Genomic DNA, 13,584 nt, shown 5'->3' on the forward strand with positions numbered 1-13,584 from the left:
CTAGCCGGGCGAGATGGCGGGCGCCTGTAGTCCCAGCTACTCCGGAGGCTGAGGCAGGAGAATGGCGTAAACCCGGGAGGCGGAGCTTGCAGTGAGCTGAGATCCAGCCACTGCACTCCAGCCCGGGCTACAGAGCAAGACTCCGTCTCAAAAAAAAAAAAAAAAAAAAGAAATTGAAGTTTAAGCTGGAAAGCCAATTTATTATTTTACATTGAAGTAACGGTCATACAAATTAGATGTTAAGATAGGTTCTCTCTCTCTCTCTCTCGCTCTCTCTCTCTATATATATATGTTCCTCCCCTGATATACATGGGCAGCAACTTTTAGTCCAAAAGTTGCTTGGCAAGCGTGGTGTAATTTCTGATCAAACCACTGTAAGTGTTAGATCTCAGGAAGGGTCCCACAGCATGAGTCATTTCAGATACAAATATCTGCCCACAGCCAGCCACACCAGCAGGATCACAGCTCTCAAAAGCTATCTCTCCCACTAAACAGGTAATTTGGCCCAATTTCTGGTTTTCCTAACTGACACAGTGTAGAGTCCACTTTCTTCCTTCTGCCACATACATTCTCCTTTTTTGATCTAGGGACAATTCAGTCTTATTCTAGCCAGGCAGCCATTCTGTCTCTTTAAGACAACTTTGCCCATTTCCGATCTCATCTATTGTGTTTAACTCTCCTTTTCCTTCATTTCCAACTTCCCAGGGGGCATTTATTGCTACCCTCATTGTAGCAACATAAATTCCTCAAACAGAAATCCAGCAATCAAAAAACTTAAGGAAAAAAAAAAAGTTTTTGATTTGAAAGGTGTCAGGAATGGTTTTCTGGACAAACACCTCACCATTACAACAGCATTCAGCTAACCTTCTTGGCCTCCTTGGCAGGCAGCTTTCCTTTCATACACAAGACAAAACTACATTGGGAAAAAGTGTTCTTTGTGAGCAGGTTCATGGGAACTGAAGTCTGACAAAGCTTTCTTTATGAGCTTCCTTTAGTAGGTCAAAGCTTAACCTTCAGTAGAAACCACTAGCATACCAAACAATTGATCTGAAATATTTTGAAATATTTAAGAAGACCAAATATGAATTCATTCAATTCTTAAGAATGGTTTCACTATTTTCCTCCTTTTACTAACAAAGAACAACTGTTTAATGTTTGAATACTAATACAACTTTTTAATGATCTGGAAGTTAAACAAAGACATCTGCTTTTCTGGAATAATTTTCTTAACTCCGTAGAACAAAACCAAGTAGGGAATATCCACTGGAGTTGAAGGAAGAAGCCTAAAGCCGGGGACTCTATCATTAGAGAAGACTTGAAGGAGAAAGCGACAAGGCAAATTCCCGGTAAAGGAAACGATTACACTGCCAGCAGAAACTCAGCAGTCAAGAGACAGTGGCATCAACACTTTAAAGTGCTCAGACAAAATAACCGTATGAAGTGAGGTAGGGATCCAGTTTCATTTTTCTCCGCATTCATAACCAACTGTTCCGCACTATTTACTGAAAAAGACTTCGTCGTATCACCTTTGCAGTGACTCAAATATCCATATATGTGGGTCTTCTGACTTCTCTAATCTGTTCCAATGATCTACGTATCTTTTCGTGTGCTAATACCACACTCCCTTAATTACTAAAGCTTTAGAAGTCTGGTTACCCAATAGCAACTTCTCCCATTTGCTTCCTCTTTTCCACTAGTATGACTATTCCTAGTATCACTAGTATCACTACAATTTCATATACATTTTTAAATCAGCTTATTTATTTATTTGTTAAGACGGAGACGCTCTGTCATCCAGGCTGCAGTGCAGTGCCATAATCTCGGCTCGCTGCAACCTCTGCCTCCCAGGTTCAAATGATTCTCCTGCCTCAGCCTCCTAAGTAGCTGGGACGACAGGTGTGTGCCACCATACTAGCTAATTTTTGTATTTTTATTTTTTTTTAATTTTTATTTATTTTTTTGAGATGGAGTTTCACTCTTGTCACCCAGGCTGGAGTGCAGTGGCGTGATCTCGGCTCACTGCAGCCTCCACCTCCCGGGTTCAAGTGATTCTCCGGCCTCAACCTCCTGAGTAGCTGGGACTATAGGCACCCACCACCATGCCCAGCTAATTTTTGTATTTTTAGTAGAGATGGGGTTTTACTACACTGGCCAGGCTGCTCTCAAACTCCTGACCCCAAGTGATCCGCCCACCGTGGCCTCCCAAAGTGCTGGGATTACAGGTGTGAGCCACCACAACTAGCCAGCTTGCTTTTTTTTTTTTTTTTTTTTTTTTTTGAGACGGAGTCTTGCTTGTCGCCCAGGCTGGAGTGCAGTGGCGTGATCTCGGCTCACTGCAAGCTCCGCCTCCCGGGTTCATGCCATTCTCCCGCCTCAGCCTCCCAAGTAGCTGGGACTACAGGCGCCCGCCACCACGCCCGGCTAGTTTTTGTATTTTTAGTAGAGACGGGGTTTCACCAGGTTAGCCAGGATAGTCTCAATCTCCTGACCTCGTGATCCACCTGCCTCGGCCTCCCAAAGTGCTGGGATTACAGGCTTGAGCCACCACGCCCGGCCTTGTTTTTTTTAAATTAATATTTTTTAAAAAGCCTGTTGGAGTCAGGCGCGGTGGCTCACCCCTGTAATCCCAGCACTTTGGGAGGCTGAGGCGGGTGGATCACGAGGTCAGGAGATGGAGACCATCCTGGCTAACATGGTGAAACTCCGTCTCTACTAAAAATACAAAAAGTAGCCGGGTGTGGTAGCGGGCGCCTGTGGTCCTAGCTACTCAGGAGGCGGAGGCAGGAGAATGGCGTGAACCCAGGAGGCAGAGCTTGCAGTGAGCTGAGATCCGGCCACTGCACTCCAGCCTGGGTGACAGAGCGAGACTCCGTCTCAAAAAAAAAAAAACAAAAAACTGTTGGAATTAAGTTGAACTTAGGTAAATTTAGGGAGAATGGACATCTAATAAAATGTATTTTTTTTCCTAAGAGTCACTGTTAAAAACATTTGAAAGCAAATTTTCCAGCAACCAATGAATGGAAGCAATCCATGCTAAGAAGGACACCAGTGAAGCCCTGTATGGTAATGTTACCAACAAACCAGAACACAGACGTCACAGGCTCCTCATCACTGGACCGAAGAGTTACTCCCACAGGGAAAGACAATGGGAGGCACTGGGCAAACGCACCTTGGCTGCTACGGTGAGACAAAAACTCTCCTTTCTGCACCTCTTTAAAATATGTCTAGAAAATATTAGTCAATGAAATATTTGTAACATTCTGAAGCATGACTTTCCTGAATGCAAAATATCCAAGACGTGTTTCAGGCTCAGGGCCTTTCCCTTCTGTCTTCTTGGAATACAGACAGTCAGCATGGTGTGCTGGTCATGCTCTTTAGGTCTTTGTTCCCACTGTCACCTTCTCCCTGGAATTCTATTTAAAACTGCAACAACCTGGCCGGGCACGGTGGCTCACGCCTAGTAATCCCAGCACTTTGGGAGGCCAAGGCAGGATCACCTGAAGTCAGGAGTTTGAGACCAGCTTGGCCAACATGGAGAAACCCCGTTTCTACTAAAAATTAGCCAGGTGTGGTGGTAGGCACCTGTAATGCCAGCCACTCGGGAGGCTTAGGCAGGAGAATTGCTTGAACCCTGGAGGCGGGGCTTGCAGTGAGCCGAGATGGGCCATTGCCCTCCAGCCTAGGTGACAGAGCGAGACTCCATGTAAAAAAAAACAAAAAAAAAACAAAAAAACTGCAACCACCTTACTTGGCACTCCTTATCCTCTTCTCTGGTGTATTTTCCCCTTGGCACTTCCCCTCATCTTGTTTATTTGTTTATGTATCTGGCCGACTTCTCTTACTTTTCTGCTTCTTCCTGTTAGACTGTAAGCTCCAAGAGGGCAGACTGCTTATTGTGTTCTTTTTTTTTTTTTTTTTTTTTTTTTTTTTTTTTTTTTTTTGAGACGGAGTCTCGCTCTGTAGCCCAGGCTGGAGTACAGTGGCCGGATCTCAGCTCACTGCAAGCTCCGCCTCCCGGGTTCACGCCATTCTCCGGCCTCAGCCTCCCGAGTAGCTGGGACTACAGGCGCCCGCCACCTCGCCCGGCTAGTTTTTTGTATTTCTTAGTAGAGACGGGGTTTCACCGTGTTATCCAGGATGGTCTCGATCTCCTGACCTCGTGATCCGCCCGTCTCGGCCTCCCAAAGTGCTGGGATTACAGGCTTGAGCCACCGCGCCCAGCCGCTTATTGTGTTCTTTACCGCAGCTCCACGACCTTTGGGACGGGCACGTACTGAGCACTCAGTAAATACTTGTTGAATTAATTCACGGAAGAGGTGCAGAAATGCAAACTATTATAGCATTCCACCACCAGGTATCATGCTGTGGTTTGTGCAAAGACAGCTCAGAAGGCAAATCCATGAAATCTCATTAGCTTGTTGAATACTAAGGAAAAGGGATCATATGTTTAACTTCAAAACAGAACATTAGAAACTCAGGTCAAGTAGTCTTTTTGGTCTATGCTTACACATGTCAGACCCATATATTTAACACATTTTTAACATTTTTGTACTTGTTATTAGCTCCTTGCAACATTTTCTCAGTGCTTTTGGCACTAGGTAGGAAGAATCTGTGTTTCCATCTGCCCTCTCCCACTAACTTCTGTAGAAAAAAACGGTTTCCAAAGCACTATTCTTGAAAACACATGCAAGGCTATATTTACCACAGAGAAGGTCTGCTTTCCTCTTTAGGAAACATAACTTCATTTAAAAACACAATCTTTCAATCATGCCATACATGGATTTGAGCATAAACTTTTTATTTATCTTCCCGTAAAATCTTAGATTTTCCCTAGTTAATCCATCTTTATCTTTTCACGTGGACATTCCAAAGAGACCATGAATCTGTATTCCATTACCCTTGAAATTCACAGACTGCACAGAGGGCCTGCCTCCTCTCACAGGAAGCGAGCACAATGGTTAGGTAATCAGAGATATGTGCTTGGAAGCAGGAATCTTAGAATTTCTTTATCTATAAAAAGTGGGGATTATACCAAATGATTCTAAGACCCAGCCAGCTCTCATGATGAAAATGACAACAACATCATAAATGTTTAATTCACCTCTGGGGTTAAACCACTAATAACTGGCAGCCAAAGCTCAAAACAAATCTTTGTGTTGTTGTGTTTATGTGTGTAATATGTACCAAAAATTTCTAGTAATTCCACAGTAAAGTTTTAAAAATATATAATTCCCTTTCACTCTTCCTCCCTCAGCCCATCCCTTTCTCAATCTCTACCTAGAGTCAAGTAATCATTGTGAAAATTCCTTCATACCTTTTCCTATGTGTTTACATACAGGTATACAGCTTTGTTTCCAAGCTCTAATCTTCTAACTCTAAATTCTACATTCTTGCCAAAAAAAAATTTTATTTCATTTTATTTTTGAGTCAGAGCCTCGCTCTGTGGTCCAGGCTGGAGTGCAGTGGCACAATCTCTACTCACTGCAACCTCCGCCTCCTGGGTTCAAGCGATTCTCCAGCCTCAGTCTCCTGAGTAGCTGGGATTACAGGCATGTGCTACCACGTGCTGCTAATTTTTATATTTTTAGTAGAGACGGGGTTTTGCCATGTTGCTCAGGCTGGTCTCGAACTCCTGAGCTCAAAATGATCTGTCTGCCTCGGACTACCAAAGTGCTGGGATTATAGGCGTGAGCCACCGTGCCTGGACAAGAAGTTTTATTTTATACCTCCCTTGTGATTCTCCACAATTTTAAGTTTGATATTCAATATACAATGGGTATTCAAAACATGCTGTTGATACTCAGGGCCACCAAGTATGGATTTTGGCCCCAGCAAAGTACATTTATTTCCAAATGTTAATACTGTAGATTTTAAAAGTTTTTGTAGGTACACAGTAGGCATATATATTTATGGGTGAAATACATTTAAAGGATAACCAGCTAAAATTTTTTTTGTTGTCATTGAGGCAGGGCCTCACTGTTGCCCAGGCTAGAGTGCAGTGGCTTGATCTCGGCTCACTACGATCTCGACCTCCTGGGCTCAAGTGATCCTCCCACCTCAGTCTCCTGAGTAGCTGGGACTACAGGTGCACGCCATCACACCTGAATAATTTTTGTATTATTTCATAGAGATGGGGGTCTTGCTGTATTGCCAAGGCTAGTCCCGAACTCCTGAGCTCAAGCTGTCTGTCTGCCTTGGCCTCCCAAAGTGCTGGGATTACAGGTGTGTGCCACCATGCCTGGACTAGCTAAAATCTTTACATGGGATTCTCCCAGAGTCCCCTTCTATGTTGCTGGATCCAGTAATTTGTACCAGCTTCCCTCAATCTCTGGTAGAGCCTGTGGATGCTGTTCCACCACATCACATTCCTTCAGAGCTCACGCGACTCACCATATCTGCTATGGTTTAGATGTGGTTTGTCCTTGCCAAAATTTATGTTGAAGTTTGATCCCCAAAGTGGCAGTGCTGGGAGGTGGGGCCTAGTGGAAGGTGTTTGGGCCATGGGGATAGATCCCTCATGGATAGATTAATGCCCTCCTCGTGGGTGAATGAGTACTCACTCTCCAAGGACTGGATTAGTTTCCAAGACAGCAGGTGGTTAAAAAGAGTCCGGTTTCCTTGCACAAGGATGGCACACAAATTTGTGAAGCACTCCATACTAAAAGAAAAAGAGCCAGGTGCAGTGGCTCATGCCTGTAATCCCAGCACTTCGGGAAGCTGAGGCAGGCGATCACCTGAGGTCAGGAGTTTGAGATCAGCCTGGCCAACACGGTGAAACCCTGTCTCTACTAAAACTACAAAAATTAGCTAGAGGTGGTGGCACACACCTGTAATCCCAGCCACTCAGAAGGCTGAGGCAGGAGAATTGCTGGAACCCAGGAGGCAGAGATTGCAGTGAGCCGAGATTGCACCATTGCACTGCAGTCAGGGCAACAAGAGTAAAACTCTGTCTCAAAAAAAAAAGGAAAGGAAAAGAAAACGAGTCTGGCATCCTTGGTTCCCGTCTTGCTTCCTCTCTTGCCATGTGATCTTTTTTTTTTTTTTTGAGACAGTCTTGCTCTGTTACCCAGGCTGGAATGCAGTGGTGCAATCTCGGCTCACTGCAACCTCTGCCTTCTGGATTCAAGCGATTCTCCTGCCTCAGCCTCCTGAGTAGCTGGGATTACAGGCGCCCGCCACCATGCCTGGCTAATTTTTCTATTCTGGGGAGCAATAAACTTCAACTTTAGTATTTTCTTTTTAATTTGGTGGCTGAAAATATTTAAATACTTATACAGTTTTTCTAAAAGACAATACGGGGCTGGGAGCAGTGACTCACGCCTGTAATCCCAGCACTTTAGGACGCTGAGGCGGGTGGATCACTTGAGATCAGGAGTTTGAATCCAGCCTGGCCAACATGGTAAAACCCTATCTCTACTAAAAATACAAAAATTAGCCGGGCATGGTGGCAGGCACCTGTAATTTCAGCTACTCAGGAGGCTGAGGCAGGAGAATCATTTGAACCCAGGAGGTGGAGACTGTAGTGAGCCAAGATCACTCCACTGCACTCCAGCCTGGGTGACAAAGTGAGACTCTGCCTCAAAAAAAAAGGACAATACAATGGTGATCAATGAGACACATGTGCTTTATGAAAAACTGGGTTGTAACTGCAACCTGAGTAAGGAGTCCAAATTCCACTAAAGCATATAAACCTTACTGCCAGAGGTTACTTCATATTGAATTAAAACCCAAGGAGCTAGCAAAACTACTCTGTAGAAGTCAAAACCGCTCTGTGTTAGAAGTCAGAATAGTTACCTCGGGGAGGGTTAATGATTGGGAGGTAGCACAAGAGAATCTTCTGGGGTGCTGGAAATGTTCTGTATCTTGAACTGGGTGATTAAACAGGCATACACATATAAATTTATCACATTGTACAATTAAAATTTGCAGGCTGGGCACAGTGGCTCACGCCTGTAATCCCAGCACTTTGGGAGGCCGAGGTGAGTGGATCATCTGAGGTCTGGTGTTTGAGACCAGCCTGGCCAACATGGTGAAACCCCATCTCTACTAAAAATACAAAAAATTAGCCGGGCGTGGTGGCAGGCGCCTGTAATCCCAGCTACTTGGGAGGCTGAGGCAGGAGAATCACTTGAACCCGGCAGGTAGAGGTTGCAGTGAGCCAAGATCGTGCCATTGCACTCCAGCCTGGGCAACAAGAGCAAAACTCCGTCTCCAAAAAAAAAAAGCAAACTTTGTGTAAATTATATTTTAATAAAAAAATGAAAAAAAAAAGTAAAACACAAGGGCCTGGAAAGCCTAGTCTAAATGTGTTGAGGTATGTTTTCTAACTCAGGACATGGTCCATATTGATGAATGTTCCACATGCACTTGTAAAGAATGTATATTCAGCTGCTGTTGGGCAGAGTGTTCTATAAATATGAATTAGACCAAGCTGGCTGATGGTGTTGCTCAGTTCTTCTGTATCCTGTTGGTTCTCTGTCTACTACTTCCATTATTGAGAGAGGAATATTGAAGTCTCCACATGTAATTGCAGATCAGCCCATTTCTGCTTCATGTATTGTGTGAAGCTCTGTTGTTAAGGGACATAATACATGTAGGATGACTGTGTCTTCTTTGTGAACTAACCTGTTATTATGTAATGTCTTTTTTATCCCTGGTTATTTCTTTGCACAGAAGAAAACCTTGATATTAATACAGCCACTTCGACTTTCTTTCTTTTTTTTTTGAAACGGAGTTTCACTCTTATTGCCCAGGCTGGAGTGCAATGGCACGATCTTGGCTCACTGCAACCTCTGCCTCCCAGGTTCAAGCAATCCTCCGCCTCAGCCTCCTGAGTAGCTGGGATTACATGAGTCTGCCACCATGCCTGGCTAATTTTTGTATTTTGAGAAGAGGTGGCGTTTCACCATGTTGGCCAGGCTGGTCTCGAACTCTTGACGTCACATGATCCACCCGCCTTGGCCTCCCAAAGTGCTGGTATTACAGGCATGAGCCACTGTGCCAGGCTGCCACTCCAATTTTCCATTGATTAGTGTTAACATGAGGTATCTTCTTCCATCTTTTTACTTTCAGCTTACCTGTATCATTATATCTGAATTGAATTTCTTACAGACAACATACAGTTGGTTCATCATTTTATACCCATCCTGACAATTTCTGTCTTTTAATAGACGTATTTAGATCATTTGCATTTAACATAACTATTGGTATATTTTGATTTAGGTTATCATTTTATTTGTTTTGTCTGTTCTTTCTGTTTTACCTTCCTGCTTCCCCTTTCCTGCTCTCCTCTGAGTTGTTTCAACGTTTTTTGGAATTTCATTTTGATATATCTACCTCATCGTAGAGTAGTTGCTCTAGGGATTACAATACATAAATACATAATTTTTCAAAATCTACTTAGAATCAATATTGTACCTCTTCAAGAAGAATGTACAAATGTGTAGGGTACCTTACTCTTACTTATGTTGTACTTGTCTTAGATATTACTACATCTACAACCATTAAAACTTGATCAGTTATAATTTTTGTTTTCAACTGTCAAATATATTTTAAAGAACTCAACAGGGGAAAAATCATCTATTGTATTTATTCCCCAGGTATTTACTATTCTTCATTCTTGATGTACAGAGTTCCCTTCTGTCTAAAGAACTTCATTTAGCAATGACTTTAGAGCAGGTTGGCTGGCAACGAACCCTCTTAAGTTTTCCTTCATCTGATAATACTTTCACTTCACCTTCTTTCTTGATAGGTATTTTCACTGAGTAAAGAATTCTGGGTTGACAATTCTCTCAGAACTTTATTTTATTTTTCAGATGGAGTCTCACTCTGTCGCCCAGGCTGGAGTGCAGTGGCATGATCTTAGCTCACTGCAGCCTCTGCCTCCTGGATTCAAGCGATTCTCATGCCTCAGCCTTCTGAGTAGCTGGGATTACAGGCATGAGCCACCACACCCAGCTAATTTTTGTATTTTTAGTAGAGATGGGGCTCTCACCATGTTGGCCAGGTTGGTCTCGAACTCCTGACCTCAAGTGATCCACCTGCCTCAGCCTCCCAAAGTTCTGGAATTACAGGTGTGAGCCACCATGCCTGGCCTCTCAGCACTTTAAAAATGTGCTACTATCGGCTGGGCGCGATGGCTCATAGCTGTAATCCCAGCATCTTGGGAGGCCGAGGGGAGTGGATCACCTGACATCAGGAGTTTGAGACCAGCCTGAACAACACGGTGAAACCCCGTCTCTACTAAAACTAGAAAAATTAGCTGAGCATGGTGGCATGTGCCTGTAATCCCAGCTACTACGCAGGGTGAGGCAGGAGAATTGTTTGAACCCAGGAGGTGGAGGTTGCAGTGAGCCGAAATCGTGTCACTGCGCTCCAGCCTGGGCAACAAGAGCAAAACTCTTCCAAAAACAAACAAACAAAAAAAAGCCAGGCGCGGTGGCTCACGCCTGTAATCCCAGCATTTTGGGAGGCTGAGGCAGGTGGATCATGAGGTTAGGAGATCGAGACCATCCTGGCGAACACAGTGAAACCCCCTCTCCACTAAAAATACAAAAAAATTAGCTAGGTGTGGTGGCAGGCGCTTGTATTCCCAGCTACTCGGGAGACTGAGGCATGAGAATTGCTTGAACTCGGGAGGTGGAGGTTGCAGTGAGTCGAGATCGCACCACTGCACTCCAGCCTGGGCAACAGAGCGAGACTCCATCTCAAAACAAAACAAAAACAAAAAACCAAAAAAATGCTACTGTCTTCCAGCTTCCATGGTTTCTGATACGGTTTGGCTGTGTCCTCACCCAAATTTCATCTTGAACTGTAGTTCCCATAACCCCCACATGTCGTAGGAGGGACCACGTAGAGATAATTGAATAATGGGTACGGTTTCCCCCATCCTGTTCTCATGACAGTGAGCCCTGTGAAGAGGTGCCTTCCACCATGACTGTACATTTCCTGAGGCCTCCCCAGCCATGCGCAACTGTGAGTCAATAAAACCTCTTTCCTTTATAAATTATAGAGGCTTGGGTATTTCTTCATAGCAGCGTGAGAACGGGCTAATACAGCTTCTGATGAGAAATCCACAGTCATTTAAATCATTGTTCCTCTACAGGTAATATGTCATTTTTCTCTGGCTATTTTTAAGATTTTTATATTTAGCAGTTTGACTATGATGCCTCTGTGCATGGATTTCTTTGATTTATCTTGTTGGGATTCATCGCTGGATTCACAAGTCTTCCTTATAAGTGTCTGAAGCATTTGAGAGATTTCAGACATATTAAACTCATAACTTCAGTTTGAAAGATTATGTAATGGTTTTAAATGTTTGGGGAATTTGATCAGTCAAATCCGTGAGCTATTACTCAAAGAGAAGAAACAGCAGTAGTTCTAATTTTTATACAAAAAATATTAATACACGGCCAGGTGTGGTGGCTCACGCCTGTAATCGCAGCACTTTGTGAGGCTGAGACAGATGGATCACCTGACATCAGGAGTTCGAGACCAGCCTGGCCAACATGGTGAAACACCGTCTCTACTAAAAATACAAAAATTAGCTGGGTGCGATAGCGGATGCCTGTAATCCCAGCTGCTCTGGGGGCTGAGGCAGGAAAATTGCTCGAACCTGGGAGGTGGAGATTGCAGTGAGCCGAGATCATGCCATTGCACTCCAGCCTGGGCAACAAGAGTGAAACTCTGTCTCAAAAAAAACCAAAAAAACAAAAAACAAAAAACAAAAACAAAATTAATACAGACCCTAGAGACAGTCTGCCCAAGTTCACATGACGGTGCTGCCATTTACTACCAGCCAACCTCAGGCAAGTCACCTACCCTCTCTCCACCAGCTGTCTCCTTAGTAAATGAGGAAGATAATAACAACATCTGCCTCAGAGAGTTTTTGTGAGGATAAAATGAGTTAATATATGTCTGTCCAAGAAACATAGCGAGAAGGAAAAAATAATTTTTTAAAAAATTTAAAAAAGATATTTTTAAAGAATAATGTCTGACACATAGAAAGGGCTGTACGTGTACCAACCATTTTTATTATTTTAAAATGAGCACAGAGGCTTAAGTTAGTTAAGTTTTAAAACTTTAATATATTGAATATTGATTAAAACACAAGTATCTGTAAACATTTCTCTTAGACACAAAAGCTGCATCTTGGTCCATAAAAGCCCCCTAACCACAGACAGAATAGAGTCCCACGTGGTAGAAGCCACAACTCAGTCAACTTTGAGTCTCTCACAAAAGTGATGTACTCAATAAACTACAGATACTGACTAAACGGGTGAATTACATTACAGTTCACCAATAGTTGGTGCCAGCCACAACACGGTCAAATAGCATCTCCACCAATATCTACAATACACAGAAATGCCTGAGTCCACAGCACTGCAGAAACAGATTGGTCAGGATCCCAGTGCTATAGAAGAGACCTCCGCTAAGAGGTGCATATTCTGGCAATGAGCCAATATTCATATAAATACTTTTCTCATAATAATTTCTTTTTTTTTTTTTTTTTTTTTTTTTGAGACGGAGTCTCGCTGTGTCGCCCAGGCTGGAGTGCAGTGGCCGGATCTCAGCTCACTGCAAGCTCTGCCTCCCGGGTTTTTACGCCATTCTCCTGCCTCAGCCTCCCGAGTAGCCGGGACTACAGGCGCCCGCCACCTCGCCCGGCTAGTTTTTTGTATTTTTTAGTAGAGACGGGGTTTCACCGTGTTAGCCAGGATGGTCTCGAACTCCTGACCTCGTGATCCGCCCGTCTCGGCCTCCCAAAGTGCTGGGATTACAGGCTTGAGCCACCGCGCCCGGCCTCTCATAATAATTTCAAGAGAAGAACTAGAGATTATTCAAAACTTTGAAAAACAGGCATGTGCCTGCTCCTGCAAACACTCAGGAAAAAAAATGTCTGCTTTCAAAGTGTTATAGTAAGTTTTAAATACTAAAATGTTCTCTCTTTTTTTTTTTTAAGATGGAGTCTCACAGTGTCACCCAGGCTGGAGTGCAGTGGTGTGATCTTGGCTCACTGCAACCTCCACCTCCCAGGTTCAAGCAATTCTCCTGTCTCAGCCTCCTGAGTAGCTGGGACTACAGGTGCATGCCACCACACCCAGCTAATTTTTATATTTTCAGTAGAGATGGGGTTTCACCATATTGGTCAAGGCTGGTCTTGAACTCCTGACCTCAGGTGATGTTCTCTTTTAAAGTGATGTTAGGCCAGGTGTGGTGGCTCATGCCTGTAATCCGAGCATTTTGGGAGGCCAAGGCAGGAGGACTGCTTGAGCCAAGGAGTTCAAGACCAGCCCAGGCAACATAGTGAAACCATGTCTCTACAGACAAAACAAAAATTAGTTGGCTGTGGCAGTCATCCCTGTGGTCCTAGCTATCCAGGAAGCTGAAGCAAAAGGATCACCTGAGCCCAGGAGTTTGAGGCTACAATGAGCTGTGACTGTCCCACTGCACTCCAGGCCGGACAACAGAACGAGACTCTGTCTCAAATAAACAAATAAAGTGATGTTAGATTTTTGGAGGCAGGAAAAAGTTAAAAACACCAATGTTTTTAGTTATATTCCACTTCAGCTAAAGATAGTTTTA

The 13,584-nt window shown here is 43.8% G+C and overlaps 2 protein-coding genes across 3 annotated transcripts in view; one reads left to right on the plus strand and one right to left on the minus strand.

Annotated features, from left to right (window-relative positions):
- Nucleotides 1-13,584, minus strand: part of TECPR2 (tectonin beta-propeller repeat containing 2) — a 138,663-nt gene that overhangs the window by 110,696 nt on the left and 14,383 nt on the right. The gene's annotated exons all lie outside the window — the stretch shown is intronic.
- CINP (cyclin dependent kinase 2 interacting protein) overlaps nt 1-13,584 on the plus strand; it is a 148,257-nt gene that overhangs the window by 105,410 nt on the left and 29,263 nt on the right. The gene's annotated exons all lie outside the window — the stretch shown is intronic.

This window comes from Macaca thibetana, chromosome 7 (assembly GCF_024542745.1).
Source record: "Macaca thibetana thibetana isolate TM-01 chromosome 7, ASM2454274v1, whole genome shotgun sequence".
NCBI classification, from domain to species: Eukaryota; Metazoa; Chordata; class Mammalia; order Primates; family Cercopithecidae; genus Macaca; species Macaca thibetana.